The sequence below is a fragment of the Lithobates pipiens genome, unplaced genomic scaffold (genome assembly GCF_037356315.1).
Source record: "Lithobates pipiens isolate NorthernLeopardFrog02 unplaced genomic scaffold, aLitPip1_a1.2 Scaffold_27, whole genome shotgun sequence".
Classification (NCBI taxonomy): domain Eukaryota; kingdom Metazoa; phylum Chordata; class Amphibia; order Anura; family Ranidae; genus Lithobates; species Lithobates pipiens.
The window spans coordinates 95,235,710-95,243,313 of NW_027507788.1; the positions used below are offsets into that span (position 1 = coordinate 95,235,710).

The window sequence follows — 7,604 nt, forward strand, 5'->3', positions numbered from 1 at the left end:
GAGCAGTCGGAGTAAACAATGCCCCATCATTGGTATTACGAGGAGAAATAGTTGGTGTCAGAGAAAGGAATTAAGCCACATCGCTGGAGTCAATATCCGCAGCAGTGCCCTACTGTGTGTGTCAGTGGGAAGAATAATGCCTCAAGGGCTGGACAAAGGTAAGCAAAGGACCACATCCGCCCCTGCAGTTTGGAGACCACTGCTCTAGTCTGTTCCCTGGGTTGATGTGAAAATGCAGTAAGCCTTCTTCTGACCTGCAGTAGATCTACACACTCATCTCTACACACCTAACCTACAATCTATTCTGCAGTGTTGAAGGGGTTTAGGCTTGTGTTGATGGGCCAATGCCTTAGACCTCCTTCTGACCTGCAGTAGACCTCCTTCTGTTATGTCTCTTTAACCACTAAAGCCCTGGACCATTTTTCTGGCTTAAGACTATAAGGGAATACTTATTAAGGTTGCCAAAAGATATACGGTACTAGGTTAAAGGTCTAAGATAATATGCTTAGGCGTGCATTTCACTAAGTTCAGAATTAAGATGCAAGATGTTGACATATTAGGATGCATCTGTCTGCGGTAAGAGGTACAAAGCTAAGATAGGACTGGTTACGCAAGAATATGGTCAGTCAGCAGATGTTGAAATGACGAGATAACTATCAGAAGACTGTATTTCACCTTTGACTTAGATAATGTCATGAGTTTAAGAAAAATGTCGATGTATGTATGAATTACCTGATTGGTTAAACCACAGGGCTGTCCTTCTGTTCAAACTAAATAAAATTGTTGTGTGTGCTTCAATAGGCACATTCATTATTCACGTACAATAGCGTGTATGTGTAATGTTTTGTCCACCGGTGAAAGGGACCTCCGCCCTTCAATCCTAGCCTAGGCTACCAGGGGTTACTTACAGAAGACGAGCAACCTAACAGTTTTGGTACCAGCAAAGTGGGGTTCGTCTCGTCTTGCGACAGGTAAGTCACTTTACTCTTTTTTACCTGATTGGTGAATGGTGTAAACACTAACTCTGTCCGGGCGGCCGCTACGAACTTAGTTTAAAATTAAAAGAAGTAACTGTGCCTTCGCGATGGACTAGGCTGGTCACTCGGGAGGTGAAAAGGGCTCGCAAGGAATTTATAGGTTTAGGGGAGTCCGACTAGGTTGGTCTGACTTAAAACTATTGGTGATAGTATTTTTAACACGGGAAGTAGTAGATTACGCCCGTGACAAAGGGATTGGTGGAGTGGACGCCCATTTGAAAAATTTAAAAAAAAAAAAAAAAAAAAAAGTGCACTATAAATTGATAAATGTATTGCAATACGGTTATGTCATGTCTTAAAGTATATTAAGAATATGTCTGTTTCTCTCTAGGTACGTGTGTAAGTATATAGAGTATAAGTTTTAATATAGAGTATAAGGAAAATAATTGTTGTTGTTTAAATGAGTGCAGAATATGAGGAGCCCTCTTGTAGTGACATAGCATCCGCCTGCCCCCATTGCACGTTAGGTCTACTCTTCCTAAGAATAGATGACAAGTGGATTTGACTGACCACCAGACCAGGGGGGTTCTCTTGCAGACTTGGTGTAAGAGGGGTAAATACCGCCACCAGGAAAAATTTACCCTTCATCGTATATTAAGGGTAAATCTTCATAGTTTTATATAAGTCCATCTGCCCCAAAAAAGATCAGGGATCCTACTCCCAGACCAGAGACCGGATTGTTGGACAAACCGGGTGTTATCACCTGTGTCCTGCCACTAGACACACACTGCCCAGACTACTAGATGGGGAATACTGCAGCAACCCAAGCTATGGCCACCCCATCACCCTATGAATTTGTCAGTAATATGATCCCTGGCCCCCAGGTAGAACCATTTTGGACACAAGTCCGGGAAAGGTGTCACCAATTGGGAATCCATGACCCAGGACCCCAAGGTCCTTGTTCAGAGGAAGACTGGCAAGAAGTCAGTAAAATTTGTCAGGTACATAAGCATTCTTATCCTCCCTGCAAAGGGGCTGACCCACAATACATGAAGGATTGTTTCTGTGCATGGAACAAATGCCTTGGAAAATATAGGCAATTGTGGACAGCAAGGACATTGGAAATCCCAGTGCCCTTATAGGACTGGACAGATTAGAGCAAGAGGCAGAGGCAGGGGATTTAACCCCCAGACCCGCCCACAGTATCCCCGTTATCTGCCATACCAGAACCCTCGTCAACCACTACCCCAATATCCTACACAGCCACAAATAATGCACCGAGGGAAACTCTGTTGGTATTAATGGGACACCTGTCACCCATCCCATCACTCCACCACTGACTGTAGCCACTCCAGAAGGACAGAAATTATGTACCCAAACTTTTGCCGTCTTGTCCTCATGCCCTGTGCCCCGTATGGGACGGGACCTCTTGGCACAACTGTGTATTACCATTAAGTTTAATAAAGAAGGTTCCCTTACCGCTAGTTCACCATTATGTGACTTACATGGCCCTAAGCGACATGCACACAGAGGGTTCCCAAAAAGACATGCACACAGGAGTTTCTTTCTAATGATACCTTCCTCCCTTGACCATCACACAATTTGGGCAGAAAACAAAGGTAGTGTGGGCTTTATTAATTGCACACCATATGCACCCCAAATGCGATCAGATGCAGGGATACAATATCAAAAACAGTATCCCCTACCCCCAGAGAAAGTCCAAGGCATCTCCCCTCAAATTAATGATTACATATCAAAAGGTATCCTGAGACCAATCATCAGTCCCTGGAACACACCCATTTACCCTGTAAAGAAGGCCAGTGGCGAGTGGAGACTCGTCCAAGACCTCAGAGCAGTAAACAAACAAGTGATTCCCCTCCCACCCCTAGTCTCAGACATCACTTATTTTTTCATGCATACCGGCAGACTCTCTATGCTACACAGTAATTGATTTAGCGAATGCTTTCTTTAGCATTCCCATTGCAGAGGAAGCCCAACCTATGTTTGCTTTCTCCTGGGCCGGGGGCCAACTAACCTGGCAAGGGTATGTAGACAGTCCAGCCGCCTTCTCTATGGTACTCAACGAGACTGTCAAGTCTTGGACTTCTGAGCGTGGGTCGGTACTAATACAGTATGTGGATGACCTGCTCCTGTGCAGTCGAACTGCTGAAGATTGTGCGGTCGATTCAACATCACTGTTACAACACCTAGCTCACGCCGGGCATCTAGCCTCAAGGAAGAAAATACAATGGTGCCAGCCACAGGTAGAATACCTAGGGTGCATTCTAAAGGAAGGGACAAGGATAGTGTCCCCCAAACGTGCCGCAGCCCTTCGAGCTCTCAGTCCCCCAAAAGACAAGGCCGCCCTACTCTCATTTTTGGGTGCAATTGTATATTGCCACCAATGGATCCCTGACTGTTCTCATTATGATAGTATCCTAAGAGAGGCTACTGGCTCGACAGCCCCTAAATTAATAGATTGGACTGAAGACAGACTACAAGCTTTTCAAGCTCTATTAAACAGTCTGTCAAATGCTCCCGCCCTGGGATTGGTAGACTATGGTAAAGCTTTTCAACTATACTGTGTAGTCTCGGGGACCTCTTTTGCCGCGGTTTTGACACAACAGCATGGAACAGGCTACCGCCCTGTCTCCTACCTATCTAAAAAAAAAAAAAACTCCCCATCCAAGTACAGGGAATGCCATTCTGTCTCCAAAATCTTGCTGCCTGTGCAATGGCTGTACAAGATGCAAACAAATTAGTGCTAGGTCACCCATTGACTCTCTATACCACTCATTCAGTCACGCATCTTATTCAGAACATGAATACCCAACATATGACCTCGCAAAGACTTAGTGGTTATGAGATAACACTGATGAACACTGATAACCTCACACTCAAATATGTGCCTGCCAGCAACCCCGCTGTGCGCCTTTTGCATTCCATGTTGCGTTTACCACATGACCCAGACATTATACATGACTGTTCGGAAAAGGTTGCTGCTATTACCAGTCCCAGACCGGATCTCACTGACACCCCTATCTCAGGTGCAGAGGATGTTTTCGTTGACGGTAGCTGCTCACGTCCCTCTGACTCCACCTTTTTAACCGGTTATGCAGTTGTTCAACTACCAGACATCGTACTGGAGGCAAAATCATTACCTCCTTCTTCAGCCCAGGTAGCAGAGTTAGAAGCCCTCACTAGGGCCTGCATTCTATTCACCGGTAAAGAGGTGAACGTCTACACAGACAGTAGATATGCTTTTGGAGTGGTGCATGATTTTGGTGTGATATGGGCCAATAGAGGTTTTAAAACAGCAGACAACAAAATAATTGGCAACTCCACACAGATTAGTGCTCTCCTCCAAGCCATTCTTCTTCCAAAAAAGGTAGCCATAATTAAAGTAAAGGCACACTCCTCTGACAGCAGTCGTGTTTCAAAAGGGAATGCTCTTGCTGACAGAGAAGCTAAAAGAGCTGCTGCCTTTTCCCCTAACCCACCTGCCCCCACAACAATGTTTTTCAAGGAACACTTCGCAGCACCTAACTTTAAAACTGTCATAGCACAGATGCAATCAATGGCCACAGAAGATGATGTCCATTTTTGGACAAAGGAAGGATTGACCAAAGACCCTGAAGGTCTTTGGTCAAAAGAGGGGAAGATCCACATGCAAGAACAAAACTATCACCCTTTGAGGTCCTCATGGGAATCCCCGCAAACATAGAATTACCCCCATTAGACCAAGACACTGATATTGACATTTATTCCCAACAGGAAATGTACGTGAAAAACCTGGTAAGTATGCTTCATGAAATGAACGAACAAGTTTCTGTCACCTTTTTTCCCTCTTCCCACAGAACCAACGCATCCCTTCATCCCTGGGGATAAAGTGCTGATCAAACAATTAGCACAAAGAAAGAGTATCGGACCGGCTTTCTCAGGACCATGGAAGGTGGAAAAGGTATCCAGGACCGCAGTGTTAACAGACCTAGGAAACACCTGGATCCACGCCAGCCGTCTTAAAAAGTGTCCCCAGCTTCCCTCGACTCCAGAGCCCCTGGCAGTGACAGAGCAGCAACTCCCAAGAACAAGATCTACAAGAAGTTCAGAGAGGCATAGAACAAATTTCCCTGGAAGATCCCACACCCCTCAAAAGGACAAAACAGAGCCAACAACTGCCGGGATGAGAAACGAAGAAGAAGAACAGAACTCTTAGATAACAAATAATCAGAACTTTAAAAAAAGATGCTTTCTCCATCAGTGTCAGGGAAGGCTGTATGCCTTTGGGGTAGTCTGGTACTATTTGTATTCCTGCCCACATGGTTGATAGCTAACTGTATATATCATCCAGAAGATTTAGGTCTATTAAAAGGGATATGTGGACCACCTAAGATGAATAATACCCCCGGCCAAAGACATAGTAGAAGTATTGTACCCGTTAATGAGTCACCTAAGGGACTGACTAACAAGATGTTACTACTAAAATTCAAATATAGCTATGCTCAAAAATCTGGTTTTGAGAAATGCTGGATTTGCAGCAAGCTACATCCCAGTACAGCTAGAATCCCTCTCATGGCAGTCCCCTTGAATTTTACCCCCCTCCTTAATGGAACACCCCCTATCGTCCTAACGAATGTTACTAGGACCCGTCCAAATAAAACCCTCACTTTCCAAATTATAGGTAGAAGCCACTTCCCAGACTGGTGTTTCCGACTGGGAAACACCACAGATGGAGCCGAGGTTTGCAAACAAGCAAAACTTAACATTTCAATGACATCATTTAACAGTCCTTCTTTCTTCCATACTTCAGATCCCACCCTAAATGCCACCTTTTTAGACTTTCTTAGCTCCAGTACCAAGACTACAATACACCAATTAATGTCAATTCTGGTGCTCTCTGGCCTTTCTGATACTCTTAGGAACGTGTTCCATAAACGACCCCTAGCTCTAGGAAATACCATATATATATGCTGCGGCAAACTCTGTCACCCCTGGATCCCAACCAAACCCCAGGGGTGGTGTTACCTTGCAGCCCTGGTTCCTATTATGGGGGTATTAGGGGATAACAAGGGAAGTCACCTCCTTGAAGCCAGCATGCATCCTAGATATCCCCTTAGACACCGTAATAAACGAGAATTGTTTTTAGAAAAAGATATGGCCTGGGCATGGTTCCCTTCCTGGACAGGGTGGGGAATTGACCTAATGAAAAGATTAAATAATTACACTGGCATAATTGATGAGATTCTGGAGGAAAATTCTGATGACATAACCAAACTAAATCTAGAAACTAGGGCAATTAGGAAGCAACTAGAACTACATGAGTTGGCTATAGAAAGTATGAGTGCAGCCCTTACTGGCCTCTGTGAGACTACTGAGGATTATGAGTGCTGTACCTGGATTCATAATACCAGCATCGAAGTCCCAGACTACTATGACGTTATTGCTCAACACAGGGAAGAGGTAAATAAACTACAGAAAGAGGCAAGGAACATAGGAAAAAACTGGGATCCCTTCTCGAGCAGTTTTAGTTTTGGGGGATTAATATCTTGGCTCCGAAATGCTGCCATGACAATTGTCACTGTGATTCTCTTCATTCTATTTTTATATGCCTGTTATAAGATAATCAAATGTTTATGTAAAAAGGGAAACACGGTCGCTCCGAAGGATCTGAAACTCACTTCCATTGTTAAGGATCCAACGGTATGGTATAGAAACCAAGAGCACAAGGGTTCGGAGTATGAAGCCTGTGCTATTAAATTAGAAAAGGAATGATCATTATGTAAATCACAGAATGATCAAAGGAAGGATTATAAGGGAATACTTATTAAGGTTGCCAAAAGATATACGGTACTAGGTTAAAGGTCTAAGATAATATGCTTAGGCGTGCATTTCACTAAGTTCAGAATTAAGATGCAAGATGTTGACATATTAGGATGCATCTGTCTGCGGTAAGAGGTACAAAGCTAAGATAGGACTGGTTACGCAAGAATATGGTCAGTCAGCAGATGTTGAAATGACGAGATAACTATCAGAAGACTGTATTTCACCTTTGACTTAGATAATGTCATGAGTTTAAGAAAAATGTCGATGTATGTATGAATTACCTGATTGGTTAAACCACAGGGCTGTCCTTCTGTTCAAACTAAATAAAATTGTTGTGTGTGCTTCAATAGGCACATTCATTATTCACGTACAATAGCGTGTATGTGTAATGTTTTGTCCACCGGTGAAAGGGACCTCCGCCCTTCAATCCTAGCCTAGGCTACCAGGGGTTACTTACAGAAGACGAGCAACCTAACAAAGACCAGACCACTTTTTGTGATTCGGCACTGCGTCGCTTTAACTGAAAATTGTGTGGTTGTGCGACGTGGCTCCCAAACAAAATTGACGTCCTTTTTTTCCCACAAATAGAGCTTTCTTTTGGTGGTATTTGATCACCCCTGTGGTTTTTATTTTTTGCGCTATAAACAAAAATAGAGCGACAATTTTGAAAAAAATGCATTCTTTTTTACTTTTTGTTATAATAAATATCCCCAAAAATATATAAAAAAACATTTTTTCCCTCAGTTTAGCCTGATACGTATTCTTCTACATTACTTCTAATGCCGCGTACGCATGATCGGAATT

At 43.6% G+C, this 7,604-nt stretch overlaps 1 long non-coding RNA gene across 1 annotated transcript; it reads left to right on the forward strand.

Moving 5' to 3' along the window:
• The first annotated feature begins 441 nt into the window (after positions 1-441).
• LOC143934008 (uncharacterized) lies at positions 442-7,173 on the forward strand. Its single transcript, XR_013263189.1, has 2 exons — positions 442-971; positions 4,835-7,173. It is a non-coding gene; the product is annotated as an uncharacterized LOC143934008 (long non-coding RNA).
• The last annotated feature ends 431 nt before the right edge of the window (positions 7,174-7,604 follow it).